The sequence below is a fragment of the Anabrus simplex genome, chromosome 2, assembly GCF_040414725.1.
Source record: "Anabrus simplex isolate iqAnaSimp1 chromosome 2, ASM4041472v1, whole genome shotgun sequence".
Taxonomy (NCBI): Eukaryota; Metazoa; Arthropoda; class Insecta; order Orthoptera; family Tettigoniidae; genus Anabrus; species Anabrus simplex.
Window position 1 is genome coordinate 74,403,208 of NC_090266.1, and position 22,717 is coordinate 74,425,924.

General features: G+C 43.6%; 1 protein-coding gene across 1 annotated transcript in view; it reads left to right on the forward strand.

The window, feature by feature from the left end:
* Positions 1-22,717, forward strand: part of trio (trio Rho guanine nucleotide exchange factor) — a 1,596,874-nt gene that overhangs the window by 883,521 nt on the left and 690,636 nt on the right. The gene's annotated exons all lie outside the window — the stretch shown is intronic.

Below are 22,717 nucleotides of genomic sequence, written 5' to 3' on the forward strand. Positions count from 1 at the left end.
ACAATTAGCGCCGTACGGTCAGGAGCGCGCGGCTGTGAGCTTGCATCCGGAAGATAGTGGGTTCGAATCCCACTGTTGGCAGCCCTGAAGATGTTTTTCCGTGGTTTCCCATTTTCATACCAGGCAAATGCTAGGACTGTACCTTAAGGCCACGGCCGCTTCCTTCCAACTCCTAGACCTTTCCTATCCCACCGTCGCCATAAGACCTATCTGTGTCGGTGCGACGTAAAGCCACTAGAAAAAAAAAGAGAATTAGCGTAAAATTTTAAAATATAAAAGTCTTGTGGAAATGGACTGTGGTTTCTGAAATATTTAAGAAACATAGTTAAGGAAATTTTGATGTGGCGGGATTTGGTACTGAAATTGGGATTTAGCAGGTTCTGAAATAAAGGAATGAAAGATTTGAAAATACGGCTAACGCTGAAAGAGGTGCTATTACCTGTGTAACGTAACCCTTAGCACTGTTACCTGCCGTCCTCGGTAGCCCGAGTTAGATTCCCGGTACTGCCAGAAATTTAAGAATGGCAGGAGGGCTGATATGTGGTTAAAAATGTAAATGCAGATCACCTCCATTGAGAGTGTGCCGGAAAAGAGCTGCACCACCTCAGGATGAGGACATGAGTTTACTTTACCTGTGCAATACAACTATCATTTTTTATAATTAATGATTACTATTTTAAATAAATTCATCCATCTGATAAGAGTTTTATTACCACCTTATAAAGGAAGTTGTCACTTGATTACAGTACAGTTCAATAACAAATAATAATTTTATTGGTTTTATATCCCACTAACTACATTTACGTTTTACGGAGACGCCGAGGTGCCGAAATTTTTTCCCACAAGAGTTATTTAACGTGCCAGTAAATCTACTGACGCGAGGCTGACGTATTTGACGTATTAATAAATCACTTTGGGAGTTCCGACCCCATTGTAATAATAACCTATACATGGTTCATTCATTCATTACATTCCTGACCCGGTCAAAGACTGGATAACAGGTTGTAGTTTTTCATTTTCACAAAACAGAACAGCCCTACAACCTCACAGTCTTTGTAATGTACGTAATAAATTAAAATTTTTACTGTTAAATTTAAAGAGGTGCTTTAGAAACATTTCTAATATAATACGGAGTTAAGGTAGATACACTGCGGCATCTGGTTGCTTGGGTTTAAATTACATGATAAACTCAACAACAATCCAATCATGCTGTGGTGGACCGTAGTGTACGACCCAAATATGGCTACACCAACTGGGCTACACATAAGCTCACATTCTTTGGACTTTCCTATTGGCTGTTGTGTATGTTCTTTATTTCATCTTTGTTAAATAATAATCATCTTCGTAGCATTGATTAAAAATCTACAAGCACTTCTGTATTTATGGGTTATAACATTTAACATTACCCATATTGGTGACCCCGACGTGATTTAACGAAACGAATTGTGAAGTGTTAAAATGAACAACACCGGCGACAACACTAATCCACCACTAACCTCAGCGTCGAATGAAATGGAACTTGCACATATTTCAGTAAAGGTTCCGCCGATCCGGAAGAAAAACATACAGGTATGGATCCTTCAAGTTGAAGCACAATTTACTACATTAGGTATAAAAAACGAAACCACGAAATTTAATCAGTTAGTTGCATCGTTAGAAACGGATGTCGTGGAATTAATTTCAGACTTTTTGTCGACGACCCTTATCTACTACTCCGTTCATAGATCTTAAATATAGCCTAATCCAGGAATTCCAAGTGTCAGAAAATAGGAACGAAACTCTTAACAGAATTAGAACTAGGCGACAAGAAACCAGTTCAACTGTTACAAGAGATGCGAACTTCAGCCGGTATGCAGATTAAGGGCGATTTCTCAAAAACCATATTTATGCAGCGGCTTCCCGGTACAGCACGTTCTATACTAGCTACCAGTAAAGGCAATCTTAACACCATAGTCACTGTGGCTCACAAAATTGTTGAATTTTCATCACCCGGATCGAATATTTGTGCTCAAACTACGGAGTCACCATTACCTAGTATGATCAATAGAATAAACGATACCGGTAACGATCGTATTTCAAGACTGGAAGCACAGATCGCCGAGTTAACATTATCCATCAATGAATTAAAAACAATGTCACGTTCCTCAAGGAGTAGCTCACTTTCATCACGGACCTCGCAAAGTAGATCACGAGACAGGTCGAGGGCGAGGTCAGACCAGCGTTTTAACCCAAATGGAGCACTATGCTGGTGTCATTTTAAATATCGCCACAGGGCGAAGAAATGCCATGCCATGCTCATACCAACCACCTTCCGCCCAACATTCTAATAAGCAGTCAAACTAAAACGCTCCACACTAGCGGCGGCAGGTGACCGGAGCCGTCTTTCACGCCGCCTATTATTTACAGACAGAAGCAGCGGATGCAGATACTTAGTTGACACCGGAGCTGACATATCTGTAATTCCTCCTTCGGATCCAGATCGCCGGAAGAAATCAGGTCGTAAACTTTCTGCAGGAAACGGTTCCTATATACTTAAGATGATCGTCTATTAGTATTCAACCTAGGTTTACGGAGCAATTTCACATGGAATTTCCTGGTTGCAGACGTAAAATCACCGATCATACGAGCTGACTTAATTCATCACTACATCTTCTAGTGGATCTAAAGAACAGGCGATTCATTCATTCGATTACCTCAACAGCGACGCCTGGTACACTGATTAAGGCCTCAGGTATAGAGTCAGTTCACGTTATGCCACCAGACCGCAAAAATGCTTACATGCTGACATCCTGAAAGATTTTCCCAACTTACTTCATGAAAATATTCATTTTCACATCCCAGACACAACTGTTTATCACACTATCATCAAGGGACATCCTGTAGCAGTAAGGGCACGATGACTACCCCCAGAAAAACTGAGGACAGCCAAAGCAGAGTTTCAGCAGATGATTAACATGGGAATCTGCCAACCTTCAAAGAGCGCCTGGGCAAGTCCCCTCCATTTAGTTCCCAAGAAAGATGGTTCCTGGAGGCCTTGTGGGGACTGCAGCGCTCCTAATGCCATCACCAAACCAGACAGATATCCTGCCCCTCACCTCCAAGATTTTAACAACCAACTAGATGGGAAACGAATATTTGAAAGCATACTGTAGATCTATTTGGTAGATACATATACATTGTTGTATAGTAAATGTCTCCTTACTCATGATTGAACTACCTAGCCATCATCGGACTCCTGTTCAGGGAACAGGTAACAGGTCGGTTTTCTTGCGATTATAGCGGGTTTCTTTTCTGTACTCCAATCAGCATTTGGCTGAGTAGCGGAGGAGAGCTTCGTAACCACAATATGACACTATTCCCTTCCCTGCAAAGTGTGTTCGTTCTCTCGCTTCACTGTGACGTATGCTTGCTATGTAAGCTGCTCGGCCGCACTGGGCTAGCCTCAACGGGCGCCCATCTGAGCACCTTTGTTATAGAAATATATATGTCTATTTGGGAAGGGAATCACAATCCAAGGAGAGGAAATCAAAACCCTGAGATTTGCTGACGATATTATTTTATCTTAGACTGCTGAAAATCTGGAGAAATCGCTGAATGGTATGGACAGAGTATTGGGTAAGGATTAAAAGATGAAAATAAATAAGTCCAAAACAAACGTAATGGAGTGCAGTCGAACGAAGTCAGGTGAGACAGGAAATATTAGATTAGGAAATGAGGTCTTAAAGGAAGTAGATTAATATTCTTTCTTCTTATTGTTACCAACGATGGTAGCAGTACGGAGGACAAAAAATGTAGACTAGCACAAGCAAAGAAGGCCTTTGTTAAGAAAAGAAATGTGCCGACTTCGAACATTGATATCGGAAGTAGAAAAATGTTTTTGAAGACTTTCGTCTGGAGCGTGGCATTGTGTGGAAGTGAAATATGGACGATAAATTAGCTCAGAAAGAAAGAGAATAGAAGCTTTTGAATTGTTGAGTTACAGAAGAATGCTGAAGGTGAGATGGAAAGATCGAATCCCGAATGAAGAGATACTAAATCGAATTGGTGAGAGGAGATCGATTTGGCTAAATTTGACTAGAAGAAGAGATAGAATGATGGGACACATCTTAAGACACCCAGAACTTGTGCAGTTGGTTTTTCAAGGAAGTGTAGGCGGTAAGAACATTAGGGGTAGACCAAGGTATGAATATGACAAGCAGATTCGAGCAGATGCAGGATGCAGCAGTTATGTAGAAATGAAAACGTTAGCACGGGATAAGGTGGCATGGAGAGCTGCATCAAACCAGTCTGTGGGCTGATGACTCAAACAACAACATATACGTTCTTTTATATGTCCGTGATTGATAACAAGGCTAATAGATCTCGTATAAGAATATACAGATTATTTCCTACATCAATAATAATGTGGTATGTAACGCTTCGTTTGACCTGCGTTTGTTGGCAGTAGAAAATTCATGAAGGGAACTGGGAATGGTTTCGTGCAACAGTTAGTTATTATTTGGTATACACTGACTGACAGACAGAGCAAATGCAACACCAAGGAGGAGTGGTTCGAAAGGGATGAAAGTTGGGGAAAAAACAGAGACGGCACGGACGAATAATTGATGTTTATTTCAAACCGATATGCAGGTTACACAATGCGCACGGCATCGACTCATTAGGATGTAGGACCACCGCGAGCGGCGATGCACGCAGAAACACGTCGAGGTACAGAGTCAATAAGAGTGCGGATGGTGTCCTGAGGGATGGTTCTCCATTCTCTGTCAACCATTTGCCACAGTTGGTCGTCCGTACGAGGCTGGGGCAGAGTTTGCAAACGACGTCCAATGAGATCCCACACGTGTTCGATTGGTGAGAGATCCGGAGAGTACGCTGGCCACGGAAGCATCTGTACACCTCGTAGAGCCTGTTGGGAGATGCGAGCAGTGTGTGGGCGGGCATTATCCTGCTGAAACAGAGCATTGGGCAGCCCCTGAAGGTACGGGAGTGCCACCGGCCGCAGCACATGCTGCACGTAATGGTGGGCATTTAACGTGCCTTGAATACGCACTAGAGGTGACGTGGAATCATACGCAATAGCGCCCCAAACCATGATGCCGCGTTGTCTAGCGGTAGGGCGCTCCACAGTTACTGCCGGATTTGACCTTTCTCCACGCCGACGCCACACTCGTCTGCGGTGACTATCACTGACAGAACAGAAGCGTGACTCATCGGAGAACACGACGTTCCGCCATTCCCTCATCCAAGTCGCTCTAGCCCGTCACCATGCCAGGCGTGCACGTCTATGCTGTGGAGTCAATGGTAGTCTTCTGAGCGGACGCCGGGAGTGCAGGCCTCCTTCAACCAATCGACGGGAAATTGTTCTGGTCGATATTGGAACAGCCAGGGTGTCTTGCACATGCTGAAGAATGGCGGTTGACGTGGCGTGCGTGGCTGCCACCGCTTGGCGGCGGATGCGCCGATCCTCGCGTGCTGACGTCACTCGGGCTGCGCCTGGACCCCTCGCACGTGCCACATGTCCCTGCGCCAACCATCTTCGCCACAGGCGCTGCACCGTGGACACATCCCTATGGGTATCGGCTGCGATTTGACGAAGCGACCAACCTGCCCTTCTCACCCCGATCACCATACCCCTCGTAAAGTCGTCTGTCTGCTGGAAATGCCTCCGTTGACGGCGGCCTGGCATTCTTAGCTATACACGTGTCCTGTGGCACACGACAACACGTTCTACAATGACAGTCGGCTGAGAAATCACGGTACGAAGTGGGCCATTCGCCAACGCCGTGTCCCATTTATCGTTTGCTACGTGCGCAGCACAGCGGCGCATTTCACATCATGAGCATACCTCAGTGACGTCAGTCTACCCTGCAATTGGCATAAAGTTCTGACCACTCCTTCTTGGTGTTGCATTTACTCTGTCAGTCAGTGTATATTGACATGTTTGTGATTGAGTAGTACATCTGGTATTGAGATGATGGACATAATGCTAAAATCATAACGTGAAGTTTTAAAACCAAAGCATCAATCAGTCATGTTGTGATTCTCTTCTTACTTAACATCTCCTCCGGGAAAAAGTGAGATTAGGTGTACTTTTAGACACGAAAATGGAATGCTGGCAGAAATTGAGACACGTGGACAGTTCCGACCAAGAAACATTTCACAAATAGCTGCTCCCACATGCGTAAGAATTGTGAACGTGGAAACTGTAATAAGTGTCTGCTTTCGACGATGACGGTATCATGGAAACGACAGCTTCCGTATAGGGTCTTGTCAATGTTTCTCGCCAATGATGTACTGCCACGAACCTACTACGCTGGCGTAGCAGGGGGGAGAGGTGATACTCCCACGTGGGGCGTCCCAGGTGGGGGATAGTGGGGTCCTAACCGGCTTGCCGGCGGACTTGAGGGAAATAAAATACCTCTCGCGGACCAAACACACAACCCCCTGTGGGTGGGGGACGCAGACGAAGAATACACCCACGGTATCCCCTGCCTGTCGTAAGAGGCGACTAAAAGGGGCGACCAAGGGATGATTATATTGTTGTTGTTGTTGTTGTTGTTTGAGTCATCAGTCCATAGACTGGTTTGATGCAGCCCTCCATGCCACCCTATCCTGTGTTAACCTTTTCATTTCTACGTAGCTATTGCATCCTACATCTGCTCTAATCTGCTTGTCATATTCATACCTTGGTCTACCCCTACCGTTCTTACCACCTACACTTCCTTCAAAAACCAACCGAACAAGTCCTGGGTGTCTTAAGATGTGTCCTATCATTCTATCTCTTCTTCTCGTCATATTTAGCCAAATCGATCTCCTCTCACCAATTCGATTCAGTATCTCTTCATTCGTGATTCGATCTACGCATCTCACCTTCAGCATTCTTCTGTAACACCACATTTCAAAAGCTTCTATTCTCTTTCTTTCTGAGCTAGTTATCGTCCATGTTTCACTTCCATACAATGCCACGCTCCACACGGAAGTCTTCAAAAACATCTTTCTAATTCTGATAGGAACCATGAAACTCCTTGTGATTAGTACCACCACGCGGGGAATATCATGGATCGTTTTTCCTTGCGCGTAGTACCACTATGTTAGTTACCAAATAGGTTTGTGATTTGTAGCAAACGAGAGCGCGACGGCTCTTACAGTACCTGTGATTAGTAGCACTATATGAGCGACACCATGGGATGACGGATTAGACTATAAGCATAATCGATTCAGCATCGTTCTATAGAAGCAGTCCCTTGGTCAGTAATACTATTGTTTAGTGCCAGCTTCTGTGCATGTGAGGCACTGTGGGTCGGATCCACTGATCGTTTTAAATTCATATCCGTCCATCCATTAATTCTTCGCCCTCACGCTTTGCAATCTGATTAGTGAAGGATTTTGGACTTTTAAGTTGTCGCTTCATTTCGTCTCATTTCGTACCATTAGGGGCCGATGACCTCGATTTTAGGCCCCTTTAAACAACAAACATCAATCAACACCTTGAAACGCAGCATCGGAAGAGTTTGAGCGGTGTGGGCGGCGGTATGTTGACACACATTGTCATGCAACAAAAGAACTCCAATCGAAAATCGACCTCTGCGTTTGTTGCGAATTGCAGGTTTCAGCTTTTATCAACATATCACTGTAACATTCACTGTTTACTGTCTCCCCCCTTTCCTGGTAATATTCCAGGATTGGCACTTGAGAGCCCCAGAACACTGTGAGCATCACTTTTCCTGCAGAAGGTTGACTGCTGAATTTATTTTTGACAGGGGATCCGGGATGCTTCCATTCCATGCTCTGACATTTGCTCTCTGGTTCGAAGTGGTGAACTCATGTTTCATCTCCAGTGATGATCCGTTTCAGAAACGTTTCACCTTCGTTAGCATGACGGTCCAGTAGGTGCTGACAGATTCTCAAACGATTGCGCTTCTGCTCTTTATTGAGTTGTTTTGGAACCCATCTCGAACAGACGTTGTTAAAGTTAAGTCTGGTATGCATGATTTCATTTGCAGAACCATGGCTAATGTGCATATGGTTTGCAGATCATCAACAGTCACTCTTCTTGTTATTGTTCAATATTGCCATCAGTTACGGCCGGGATCTCTCGTCATCCTTCACGCTCGTGCGACCCCTTTTGAACTGTTCACTCCACTAGTAAGCACTTCGCTGTGGCAAAACATTGTCCCCGTATCGTGCTGAAAGTCTTCTATGAATTTCCGCTCCTGGTTCACCCTCAGACCACAAGAAACGGACTACGGAACGCTGTTTTTCCTTGGTGCAAACAGAGAGTGACGCGGCCATCTTTACTCAACAGCGCAAGCTGTCCTGATCTGATAACGCTGAAACCTACCACGGACGTAGACAGTGGTGCCGTCTAGCGGCTGGTGAGCACACAACGCCATAGAGCCAACCTAAAGACATTTAGAGCAATATTGCAGATGCTTATTGACTTGCCTACCTACAACGCAGAAAATTAAACAAATGTCACTTTCAGCACAAAATTACATTTTTAATGGGACATGTTTCGTCTAGCGAACTGAAAACTAGAGGTACAATTAGTAATAACGGACTTCGGAGTGAAGGGGTAGTGCTGGAGACCACTCCCTTACCGATAAGGAGGGGAAGGGAGTGAACAGGTAGTGCTGAAGGCACAGTATGTGTATTGCTCTACATCAGGGCCATCCAAACAGCGCTCCCCGAGCGCTAGCGCTCTGGCCGCGCTCCAAGCCAGTGCTCCGAGCGCTTTGAGGGAAGGTAGTTTCGGTAGTGGTGGGAGGAGCTTGGCTAGCTGAGCGAGCGGTCTGCCCGCCGGGCCGAAGAGAGCAGCCGATTTTTTAGTGTGCCACTGAGATTTTATGTTTAAAAAAACACAATTTGTAACGGTATTACAGTGCCAACCACAGGGATTATTACGGTGATTTGACAGACGCCAGTCGCTAATCGAAGTTGGAAGAATTGAAAGAAAATTTCAAGCAGCACTGTTCTGTAGATATTATTGTTTTAATTTTTAAATGCTTGTTTACAGACGGGAATAAATAAATGATTGAATTATCTGAAGAACACTAAAGTTGTGACTTGCCGTATTTTTGTCTGACAGGAGATTGAGGAGAGTGAGGTTGGTGGACCCACTTTACGAACAAGCTACAAATGTTCATCACAAATTGCCAAAGCTGGGAAACCCTTCGCGGAAGGGAATGTAATCAAGGAGTGCCTAATGGACGCGGCGGCATGTATTTGTCCTATGGAGCTAGTTGAGAAATTTCACAAAATCTCTCTTTCTCCTCACACTGTACCTCGCAGAATAGACAATATGGCCGTTGATATGGAACAACAATTAATGGAGAAGGCAGCAAATTTTGTATCCTTTTCCATCGCCCTCGATGAATCAACCTACATTGCGGACACAGCTCAGATCGTTATTTTCATTCGAGGGTGGATGACGATATTCGGCTCACCGAGGATTTCCTAGACTTGGTAGCTCTCAAAGACACCACTACCGGTTTCGATATTTTCAAAGCAGTGGAGTGTGTTTTTGAGTCAATGGGATTAAAATGGGAGCGGTTCACGAGTGTAACGACGGATGGAGCTCCTGCATTACGTAGTCTACGCACGGGGTTCCTCAGCTATGTAAAATTAAAAATGACTGAGAGCGGTACTACCCTAATGGCGGCGATCCAGTGCTTGATACACCGGGAGGCAATCTGTGCAAAAGTCGCCAAACTTAGACGTAATCGGAACAGTTGTGCGAGTGGTAAATTTTATTCGATCCCATGGACTCACGCACCGGCAATTCAAAGAGTACCTGGCGAGTTGGCCGTGCACTTCACAGCTGTGAGCTGGCATTCGGGAGATAGTGGGTTCGAAGCCCACTGTTAGCAGCCCTGAAGATGGTTTTCCGTGGTTTCCCATTTTCACACCGGACAAATGCTGGGGCTGAACCTTAATTAGTACCTTAAAGGCCACGGCCGCTTCCTTCCCATTCCTGGGCCTTTCTTGTCCCATCGTCGCCATAAGACCTACCTGTGTCGGTTTGACGTAAAGCAAATAGCAACAAAAAAAAGTCAAAGAGTTCTTGGATGACATCGAAGTGGAGTATCCGGATATCCCGTACCATGCAGAAGTAAGATGGCTGAGTAAGGCGAAGGTGCTTCATCGAGTTTTTTGCTTGCGGAATGCAACAGATACCTTTTATGACATGAAAGGGCGGCCCGAAATTATTTTGCGTAATCCTAAGTGAGTGGCGGACTGGGCCTTTTTAAGTGACATTACTGTCCATCTGAATACCTTGAACACTTCGCTTACCGAGCTCGATAGCTGCAGTCGCTTAAGTGCGACCAGTATCCAGTATTCGGGAGATAGTAGGTTCGAACCCCTCTGTCGGCAGCCCTGAAGATTGTTTTCCGTGGTTTCCCATTTTCACACAAATGTTGGGGCTGTACCTTAATTCAGGCCACGGCCGCTTCCTTCCCAGTCCTAGCCCTTTCCTGCCCCATCGTTGCCATAAAGATATATCTCTGTCGGTGCGACGTAAAGCCAATAGCAAAAAAAAAAAAAAAAAAAAATCGCTTCAGGGCGAAAAGCACAATATCTGCTATTTGGTGGAAGAAATTCAAGAGTTCAAATGAAAATTGATTTTGTGAGAAAACCAGTTGCGTGCAAGGAACACAGGACATTTTCCATTGGTTGAAGCAGTGAAATAAGGTGTCGACATTGATGAGTACTTGCAGGCAATTCGCCAATTACAAGAAGAGTTTGAAAAGAGATTTTCAGAATTATCAGAACCCCAAGCGGTGTTAAATGCAATTGTTCGAACATTTTCTCTTAGTGCAGACAGTGCTGCACAGCTATTTCAATTAGAGTAGCTTGAACTGCAGTGCAATGTTCGTCTTAAAGACCGCTTTCTAATGTCACGAAGTTTGGAAGAATTTTATAGTGGCTTTCCGCAAGAAGAATACCCCCTTTTATATAAACATGCATGTAAAGTTCTATCAATGTTCGGCTCAACGTACATTTGTGAGCGTTTATTTTCGGTTCTTAAGCTTACCAAAAGTAAACACCGTGCAACTATGAGCGATAAAAACTCGCGTAATTGTTTAAGAATATTGGTATAATATTGGTAAAATTTTGTTGAATTTTCCTCTCAGGTATGTTCAAATTTCAGTTTTGAATAAATCGCATTACTGTATTCTTTACTTAACACTCGATTTCGTTTCCTGCATATTCCATACATCGGAGTACCTTTCGATTTGTTTATGCGGTATATTTGTTATGGCAAAACAGCCCTATCAATATGATGTCAACAAACCCACAAAAGCCGTCGGACGCACGACTGTACGTACGTATCTAGTTAGCGCGGTCCGAACATCGTCTCTCAGGTCTCCTCGCTGCCCCACTGTAGTGGTGGTAGGGGAAGGAGCGCTAGTCTGACTGCCCAGTGCTCCCCGAGCGCGGGCGCGCTCTCGGAGCGCAATAGCTGGATGGCCCTGCTCTACATTCACCACTGTGCCCATTTCAATCACAATTGTCTTGTAGCGGGCTGTCCACCTGCAAAACAAAGCAAAGCCTTGCTTACTGCTACAAGTCTTCGTACTGGGCGATTTCGATGTGCGGTTAGGGCGCGCAGCTGTAAGCTTGCATCCGGGAGAAAGTGGGTTCGAACTCTACTGTCGGCAGCCCTGAAGATAGTTTTCCGTTGTTTCCCATTTTAACACCAGGAAAATGCTGGGGCTGTACCTAAATTAAGGCCACGCAACTTCCTTCCCAATCCTAAGCCTTTCCTATCCCATCGTCGCCATAAGAACTATCTGTGTCGGTGCGACGTAAAGCAAGTTGCAAAAGTCTTTGTTGTGATTGAAATGGGTACAGTGGCGGATGTATTGGAGTACAGCAGTAGGAAACGCACTCTGATAATTACGGTATCAAGAGGTAAAGGAAATTTTTAAGTATTCAATATTAGTTAGGAATATTTTGTAGCTTTTCGTTTCATAATTTAAAAAAATACTGGTTCGTAACTTGATTCTACATTTTACTGAGGATATAGGTCTACCATAAGAATTTACCAACTCCGATATAGAATTTTGATAAATTCTATAAATTAGTAATTCTGTTAATATGCTAAAATAATATTTTGATGTATAAATTATTCGTCGTCATCCTTTTCCCTTATTCATCTCCTGTCGGGTCGGGACATTTACGGCACTTCTCCGCCTTCCTCTGTCCTTCCACCGTTCCTCTCGCATAATTTTGTCCCAGCCCAGGTTTCTTCTACTTGCACTCCTGTTAAATGAATCGATCTACCTTGTTCTAGGTATCCCTCTCGCTCTCTGAAGTACTTTAACTGTATCACAGATGGTGACGAGTTTGAAGGCCGCTGGTGGCGCTGTTATCAACTTGAGCACATCAAAACGGGGAGTGACGCTTCACGTCAGTACTGAGAAACGTGTGTGTAGAGTTTTGTGGCATTAGCTGCAACGATGCCGAAGCGGATTGATCCTTACTGGGAGGACTATGTAACAGCCCTGTTCCTTGCTACGTATAGCTATTCTGAAATCCAAGGAATGGGCAAGAAGCGTGATTTCTTGATATCAAGGAACGGGATCAGTCCTGTATCGAATGAAAAAGGCAAAGGCTGACTGGGCTTCATTCCAGAGGAGAAAAAACCTGGCAAATCCACGACCAGCCACCAGCTGTACATCATAAGTGGTGAGGAAAGTGAAGCCCTTGTCTCAGGTGGTAACCCTGCCTCCCCTCCCCCCAAAGGTCCATCGCACGTAAGTTGCGAGTGCCTGATTCAACAGTTAACACCATAATCAACAAGGACCTGCAATTAGAAAAGCGGCATAAGCGGAGAGTTCACAAGCTGTTGCCTCGTCACATTTCGGAACGTCGCACTAACGCAAGAAAGTTGTATGAGGGCTGTCTTGACAGGCGACAGATGGAAAAATGTGTTGACATTAGACGAAGCATGTGTGTACCTTGGCGATTGTAACAAACTTCGCTCGATTTGCTACAGCCCTAGATATATTCTTTTTAAATGTATCATTATATAAAGAATGCCAGGGAAGTTTTCCAAGAGGTTTCATGATCATCGCCGAATTCTGCTACAATGGCAAGTTAACAATTCGCCGTGTCGCTAATAATGTGAAGGTGAACTCTACATACTGTCAGCAAGAGGTTTCAACATCCATTTACAACACAGATATCCCATCACTGTATGGGAGGGCGAAGAATCAGGTATGGGCACATCAAGAGCCGGCCCCGTGGTGTAGAGGTAGCGTGCCTGCCTCTTACCCGGAAGCCCTGGGTTCGATTCCCAGCCGGGTCAGGGATTTTTACCTGGACCTGAGGGTTGGTTCATGGTCCACTCAGCCTACGTGATTAGAATTGAGGAGCTATCTGACGGTAAGATAGCGGCCCCGGTCTAGAAAGCCAAGAATATCGGCTGAGAGGATTCGTCGTGCTGACCGCACGACACCTCGTAATCTGCAGGCCTTCGGGCTGAGCAGCGGTCGCTTGGCAGGCCAAGGCCCTTAAGGGCTGTAGTGCCATGGGGTTTGGTTTGTTTGTACATCAAGATAAAGCATCCAGCCACACCTCTCGTTCGACTCGTCTGTTCTTAGAGAGAATGGCGATGGAAACTGGAATCCGTGCAATTCCTTTAACTGACATTCCGGTGAAGGCACCCGATGTGTCACCCATGGACGTTTGTGCATGTGGACTCTTAAAAAAAGTCCTTAGGAATTAGACGCACACGTACTATCAATGGCCTCTGGAAAGCTTGTCTGGAGGAGTGGGATAAAGTAGACATGCTTGCTCTGCGAAAAAGTCTCCTGCAATGGAAATTACGTTGTCGGACTCTAGCTAGAAATGCTGGCTTTCCAATTGAGCATGATCAGTGGTGGGGATATGGCTTTTTGGGATTTAATTACCCTTCAAACATCGTTCCCCAGAGATCCCGAATACCCTCCTGTATAACTGTATAATTATTTCTTCATAAAAATAACTATACTTAACACACAAATACGTAAATCTGAAATGTATTGTTTTTATCGTAAAATATGCAATAGAAATGTTGTTATTGGAACATCTCAACATAAATCTATATACCAGGTGTCTCGCGAACGCCGTACTTTCTACTTATAAATGTCCCGCATGCACAAATGATGAATGGGATGTCTACTAACTGATTTTCACAAGTGCTCTACTGCCAGCAGGCAGGTTACGTCAGAATATGAGGAGAGAACAACCGGACGATCGCTCGCAGCATGTTACTCAGCGCTACCCATCTAATGCAACCCCTTGGATTAGTAAACCTCGTTTACGACCGTATAGGACTAGGCTGGTCTATGTACTAGTGTACAGCAGCACTACCTTTGCTGTCTGCGTATCGGCAGTGGCTAGTGTGTTCAGCAACGACGAATACACAGACATAATTTTAATTTGTGTCCGGCTCCATGGCTAAATGGTTAGCGTGCTGGCCTTTGGTCACAGGGGTCCCGGGTTCGATTCCCGGCAGGGTCGGGAGTTTTAACCAGCATAAGTTAATTTCTCTGGCACAGGGGCTGGGTGTATGTGTTGTCTCCATCATCATTTCATCCTCATCACGACGCGCAGGTCGCCTACGGGAGTCAAATCGAAAAGACCTACACGTGGCGAGCCGAACCCGTCCTGGGATCTCCCGGTACTAAAAGCCATACGCCATTTCATTTTAATCTGTGAAGAATCTGGTGAGAATGCACCCGAAGTGTCGGTACTCTGTCATATGATGATGCTGACACAGATTTGGGAAGCAGAATGCCCATAGAATACCTACATTCCATTATGCAATCTGGAATGCCTCCACATGTATTAAAATAGAAAGTTGGTGCTGATAAAAAATATGCACATGACCTTTGATTTAATAAACGGAGTGCGTATGATAGAGAAATGTATGACAAAATTATAAAATTAGAAGTCATCACTGGTGCTTTAATTTATCTACATGGGATGATTTGGTGTCTACTGATAGTAACCTGCCCTTCAAATTTAAAGGGAGGCAGTTCCCTTTATGTCTTGCTTTTGCAATGACCATTAAGAAAGCAAGGGGTCAAAGTTTTGCCAAAGTAGGTATTTACTTATCTCTGCGTTTTCAGCCATGGTCAGTTATTTGTGGCATTTAGTAGACTTAAAGCTGCGAGGGATGTCAAAATGAAAGTTATAACTGCACCGTAACTGGGTCAGTTCCCTGAAACTGTAAGGCATTTTAAAAGAAACATACTTTACAATGAAATACTAAAACTCATTCAATGAATAGGACCGTCAAATGCAATCATTTACAGTGAACTGTAGCCTACATCGTCAGTGATTAAAACATGACTGACCGAGCTCGATAGCTGCAGTCGCTTAAGTGCGGCCAGTATCCAGTACTCGGGAGATAGTAGGTTCGAACCCCACTGTCGGCAGCCCTGGATATGGTTTTCCGTGGTTTCCCATTTTCACACCAGGCAAATGCTGGGGCTGTACCTTAATTAAGGCCACGGCCGCTTCCTTCCCACTCCCAGCCCTTCCTTGTCCCATCGTCGCCATAAGACCTATCTGTGTCGGTGCGACGTAAAGCAACTAGCAAGAAAGGAAAAAACATGAGTGTTTCAAGCATGCATAACAAGATTACGATGAGGTAATTGCCAAGGTTCAAAAATTCCACATGTATAATCACAACCGAAGTGTAGGTTTAAAGACAAGTGGTTTTCCGTAGATTACTATATTTCCCGTTATTTTTCTAATGCTTCCTTTTTTATCAGTTTCATGTGTAGCCTTTGTTCGCAGCTATTGCTGCGACAGGCTACTACTGTAGTCTAGTAATTATCATGCATTTAACACATTTTTGCGGACATGTCTTAAAATCGAAAATATGAATCTATCACATTTTTTAGAAAATATATAGACAAAATAAACGTACGGTAAAAATAATTGACATAATTAACTGATCCTAGTTATATAATCAGATAATTTAACAAAATAAAAAATGGAATTTAACACAAAACTAATTGTGAAATGTATATTAAATAACTTATCAGTCATGCCAAAAATACTTATTTTACAATAAGTGTAAGTGGCGAGTTCCTCCTCCCTTCCAGAACATTAATAATCAGTCCATGCACCATTCCTGTATATCACTTGCTCTAGCCGCTTGGGAATGGAATCTAGGAGATGCTGGAAAAGTCTGGTTCATTCCTCAGATTCGCCCAATATCGATGGATATGCATTAATAGAGCCTCGATTCACTTACATCTTACAATGTTACAGTACAGTATAACGAAATCTAGGCCGCCACGGAATCAGAATAGCAATACACACACTGTGCCTTCAGCACTACCCGTTCACTCCTACCTCTCCTTTTCAGTACTGGAGTGGGCAGTGTTGTTTGTTTGTTTGTTTGTTTGTTTGTTTGTTTGTTTGTTTGTTTGTTTGTTTGTTTGTACACCATTTCTGTGCATGCGTGTACACTGAGCTGTAGAACGTACCGTACTGATATTGGTTAGTTTACTGCTGGCCTCGGCGACATTGCAAGCAACCCGTAGTCTGAGCACAGTACTATACACGTTGCAGAACGTCAGAAACAGTATCTCAGTTGCCAGCCTGTAAAAGTGTACGCAGTTCAGAGGGTATGAGGTTTAGAAATGTGGAAGAATTTTTTTTTTCCATTAATTTTACCTCTACTTTCAGTTTACTATAAAGAACGTACTGGTACATATTCCATTTCAGAAAACGTAACTTTGTATCGAAAGTGATGTTTAATTTTCTGGGTGGTGCATACCTTATTGTGTGAGCCCCTGCGCAGCTAGATTTTTTTCACATTTTACTTCATTTCGAAAGTATTTGAGGTCGCAGAATTAGGTGAGACAACCTGCATATCTTAAAGCAACACTCGACTGGTTGCGAATATATGGTCTCTATCGAATACCGTGTTGTAGTCTTCTACGGTTCGAAAGGTGCAACACAGCGTACAGCAAGTGTTATGTATTGGATCAATCATTTGTCACGACTCTGTGGTACGGAAACGCTTAAAGGGGCAAAATATTTCAAATAACATTTCTTTCTCCGTGTGATTACTGTTTAAGAAGAATTTGTTGGTCGTCTTTTCACGTCTATTTTTTACTGGTATGAAACGATATTCGACGAAATTTCACGCAGTGTTCCAGTCTTAAAAACATCCTTGAACCATATAGTTACTTGCGTTTTAATTCCACTCTCAGTCCGTTGAGTACGGAGTGCCCTGTGCCACTGTGTGGGAAGCCACCTTGTTATTGGTGTAACATTGCCGGTAACGGTGTCAATCACATCTCGTAACTTGGTGTGCTGCAGGTAACTCAGTTAGTAGCTCTCCTGCCACACTGACGTAGGTGGCTTGGTGGAAGAGGCGGGTGGGAAGTTAACGCCTTTGGGAATAACAAGGTTTCATTCATATTGGAGACATTTAATGCCGTAAAGTATGTTAGTAATGTCATTAGCTGAAGTTAATACCGGACATCCTTGGACACATCGTCCGTATCTATGAAGATCTTAAAACGCAATTAATAAAAATAGTGTATAATGGTAGTAAATGCTTGTTAAAAAGATTGGCGGTCTATGCACGTGTGAATATGGTGAATGCTGTATCCGGTATTCGGGAGATAGTGGGTTCGAGCCCCACTGTCGGCAGTCCTGAAGATGGTTTTCCGTGTTTTCCCATTTTCACCCCAGGCAGATGCTGGGACTGTACCTTAATTAAGGTCGCTTCTTTCTCACTCCTAGCCCTTTCCTGTCACATCGTCGCCGTAAGACCTATCTGTATCGGTGCTACTTAAAGCAAATTTTAAAAATACAAAAACAAACCATAGACTTTGCTAGCTACGTAAGATAAGTTGACCAGTACACCGTACTCCAGAAGATGACCATTAACTAACCCCATGGCACTACAACCCTGAAGGGCCTTGGCCTACCAAGCGACCGCTGCTCAGCCCGAAGGCCTGCAGGTTACGAGGTGGCATGTGGTCAGCACGACGAATCCCCTTGGCCGTTATTCTTGGCTTTCTAGACCGGGGCCGCTATCTCACCGTCAGATAGCTTCTCAGTTGTAATCACGTAGGCTGAGTGGACCTCGAACCAGCCCTCAGATTCAGGCAAGAATCCCTCACCTGGCCGGAAAACGAACCCGGGTCTCTGTGTAAGAGGCAGGCACGCTACCCCTACACCACGGAGATGACGACCATTACAGCTGTATTATTTATTTATTTATTTATTTATTTATTTATTTATTTATTTATTTATTTATTTATTTATTTATTTATTCGTGTCAGAAGCATACTTAATCATAGAGTTAAAATAAAGTGATAATTAGACTATTTACAAAACTTACAAAAATGGACAAACAAAGGAAAATTGACCAAATTTACTATACATCTAGATGGTGTTTTTCCAAAACTGAGCCACACCTATGGCATTGTCATCAGAAAGCATTAAATCTTGCTCTGAACATGAAAATGGGCAGAGAGGACATTTATACACGTGGATTACTGTTTGTTCTTCACCGCAGTCGCACTTGCTGTCCTCTGATGTGAAGCCCCATAACATAAGTGAGGAGTTAGCCCTGCCGACACCAGTTCTTAATCGATTAAGGGACCTCCAAACACTCCAGTCTTCACTGTAACCAGCCGGAAGATGTTCCCGCGGCTCCATCCATTCTTGCTGCTTAGATTTCCACAAGGAAAGTCTTGCCTTATCTGGTGGTTCTTTCAAGGGCTTTGATGTCTGGAGGAAACTTTTCCTGGATTTTAGCCTAGATGGAGTTTGATGATGACCAAACAGCGGGTGAGCTTCAACGTTCTCAACCTTCAGTCGTTCTTGATCAGCAGCGATTTCTCGACGAATACTTGGAGGTGCAATGCCAGCAAGACAGTGTAGCTTCTCAACAGGGGTAGGTTTCAGGCATCCTGTGATTAATCTACAAGCTTCATTCAGGGCAGGGTCCACAGTCTTGGCGTGGGATGATCTGTACCACACAGGGGATGCGTATTCTGCAGCAGAGTAACACAGAGCCAATGCAGTGGTTCTAAGAACTTGTGCCTTTGCACCCCAGTTTGTACCTCTCAGCTTCCTCAGGATGTTGTTTCTGGCACTGAATTTATGTTTGATGTTGGAACAGTGTTTTCTGAAAGTGAGAGAGCGGTCCATCGTCACCCCTAGGTAAGAAGGTTCCATTCCAGGAGACATGTAATTTCCTTAATGCCTTTCTGTTTTTGAGGTGGAAAACACAAAGCAGAGACTTTGACGGATTCGGCTTTAGGTGGTTAGACTTGTAATATGTGCCTAACTCCTTCAGAGCGCCGTCAAGAGTGAGTTCTACCTCTTCAAAAGTTGCACACTGGCAGGCTAGTACAAGGTCGTCTGCATATATGAAACTTCGTGTTTTGTTAGGGAGTGGCTGGTCATTGGTATAAATATTAAGTAGCATTGGAGCCAATACGCTTCCTTGGGGCAATCCATTTTTCTGTGATCTCCATCTGCTTCTTTGTCCTTGAAATTCAACAAAAAACCTGCGGTTCTGCAACAAGGTTGACATTAATCTGGTAAGTTTTGAATCTTTCGTGAATGTAAAGATCTTCTGAAGCAGTATACGGTGGTTCACTGTATCATATGCAGCGCTGAGGTCAATGAAAGCTACCCCCGTAATTTGTCGATTTTCAGAACCATCCTCAATGTACTGCGTGAGGTTGAGAACTTGTGCAACAGCATTCTTGCCTGGTCTAAAGCCTGCCTGTTGTGGAATGAGGTTTTTGTTGATAGTCTGGATGAGTCTGTTGAGTATCATCCTTTCGAAAATCTTATATAGGTGGCACAGGAGAGATACTGGTCTGTAGTTCCTGGGGTCTCTGCTGTCCTTTCCAGGCTTTAGAACAGCAATTACACGTGCTTTGCTCCACAATTTTGGAATCTTGGACATCTGTAGGCAGTTATTATAGAACTGTAGCAACCATTCTTTCGTGTTTCTTCCAAAGTTCTTTATTTGCTCAACTCGCATATCACCCAAACCAGCAGCTTTACCTGATTTGCACTTTATTATTATTATTATTATTATTATTATTATTATTATTATTATTATTATTATTATTATTTATTATTATTATTATTCTGTAATCAAATGTAAGAGTCGCGATAAGACCTTGGAGTTAAAGCGACTATAAACAACCCTAATAAAAAAAATTTAAAAGATGGAGAGAGTGAAGGGGTAGTGCCGAAGGCACAATGACCCACCTTCTCGCTTAACGCATTGCTGCATGTAGACAGCCCGCTACAAGACTCTGTTGTGACTGAAATGGGTACAGTGACGGATGTATTGAAGTACAGCATTAGGTAACCTACCCTGATAATTACAGTATCAAGAGGCAAAGGAGGTTTTTAACCGAAAAGTATTTTATACTAGTTAGGAATATTTTGTAGCTGCATTATATCGGGTCCTAATTTAAAAAGACCTTTTACTGGTTCGTGACTGTTCTGAACTTTACTGAAGTTATATCATCATAATTTACCACCTCTATTCTATAAACATAAAATGTAATATGCTAAAATAAGATATCGATGTATAACTGTGTAAGCATTTCTTTATAAAAATAACTGAAGATACATTTTACTTTTTGAGCACTAAGAAAATACATCTGAAAATAATTTAATATTCAAATTCAATTTCGATAGAATACAAAGTCTTCTCTTAAAATATATAACAAAAATGCCATAACTGCAACATCACAACAAGTCAAATTATTATAAAATTAACTCAGTTTTACAGACATATCTTATAAAAAATATAGGCCTAGGCTATCGCATCTTCCTCAAAAATATATAAATAAAATAAACGTGCGGTAAAATAATAAACATAATGCACTCTCTGTAGATAAATAATTTCAAGAAAAGAGAAATGGAAATTAACTCAAAACTAATCGTGAATAATAATCAGCCCATGCCCCATTCCTGTTTATCACTTGCTCTAGCCACTTGGGAATGGAATCTTTTAATGTTGGAAAAATCTGGTTCATTTCCCAGATTCTCCCAAACTGGACGGCAGAGCATTAACATAGACGCTCTTGTCCTCTCCTGACCTGGAACCCACATGTTTACCATTCGTGCCCAAACATGTTCTATTATATTTAAGTCAGCCGACTTGGGAGGCCAGTCAAGCACGTGAACGTCAGAATGCTGTTTGAAGAAAGCTTCGGTTACATGTGCAGTGTGAACAGAGCATTTATCTTGCACAACCCTGATAACGGGAACTTCTTCTATGGGGTAAATAGCTCGAACAATAGGAAGAACGGCACCTTCTAAAATGTCCACATATTCAAAAGCAGGCATATGTGGAGTGACCTCTATCAACTCTCCTGGACCAGCACCACTTATCCACCACAATACGCCTCATGTGACGCGACCCGACTGTTTAGTTACTTGGACAAAGGGCTCTTCATAACGCTTTCCAACAGGACGCCAGCACTTCAGCTGTTTACCTGGATCGGAGCAAAATACCTTTTCATCCAACCAAATTGTAATTTCCCATTTCTGTCGTGGAGTAACACGTTTTGTAGTGCAAAGCCTACGCGAAGTGCTCTGTGGATAGGAAGAAATCGCCCCTTTTTCGCTGCTCGGCGATTGTAAATACCTGCCGCGTGGAATCTGCGACTCACGGTAGTCCGGCATACTGGCAATTCAAATGCGACAATCGCATTATCGATAGTTGCAAATGGAGACTTGTCCATAGTTTCAACGATTCCAGCATCATTTTCCGGAGTAGTTCTTCTAGGAGCGTTGTTATGTGTCCTATGATCTACCAATCCTTCTTTACCTCGTTCTTGCCATATTTCTACCCATCTCCAAACTGTTCTAAGAGTGCATGGACCGGGCGAGTTGGCCGTGCGGTTAGCGGCGTGCGGCTGTGAGCTTGAAACCGGGAGATAGTGGGTTCGAATCCCATTGTCGGCAGCCCTGAAGATGGTTTTCCGTGGTTTCCCATTTTCACACCTGGCAAATGCTGGGGCTGTACCTTAAGGTCACGGCCGCTTCCTTCCAACTCCTACGTCTTTCCTCTCCCATCATCGCCGTAAGACCTGTCTGTGTCGGTGCGACGTAAAGCCACTTGCAAAAAAAAAGTGCATGGTATTGCTTGAGCTATTGCTTGGGGGACCAGGTGAGCCTCCCACATACCAATAATACGGCCTCGATTTACCTGTGATAAGATAGGAGCCATCTTACAATGTTACAGTATAACAAAATGTAGGCCGTAATACACACACTGTGTATTCAGCACTACCTGTTCACTCCCATCCCCTCCTTTTCGGTACTGAAGTGGGGCAGTGTTCATTGTTTATGTCGGGACACCATTAATGTGCGTGCGTGTACATCCGACAGTACAGCACTATCGGCTTCGAGCTTGATTATAGCTTCGGATATCTTTCGTAAAAGACGTCATGCCTCATCAAATTCCTGTTAAATTTCGACTGTTAACACAAAAGCCGTAAGCGCTTTTTCCCATTGTTCAGTTGGGCAAACAATAGTTTCTAAAATTGCTTCTGAATTCTTAAGCAAACAGTCGAAACAGCGAGTTGGTGATGGAAGCTTTAGTATCACAGAGACTCTGCCATATTTCTCTTTCTCTTGATTTCCTATAAAACACTGCGAACACGGCTGAATTTAAAGAATTTTGCTATTTTCTTAACTAGTTTGA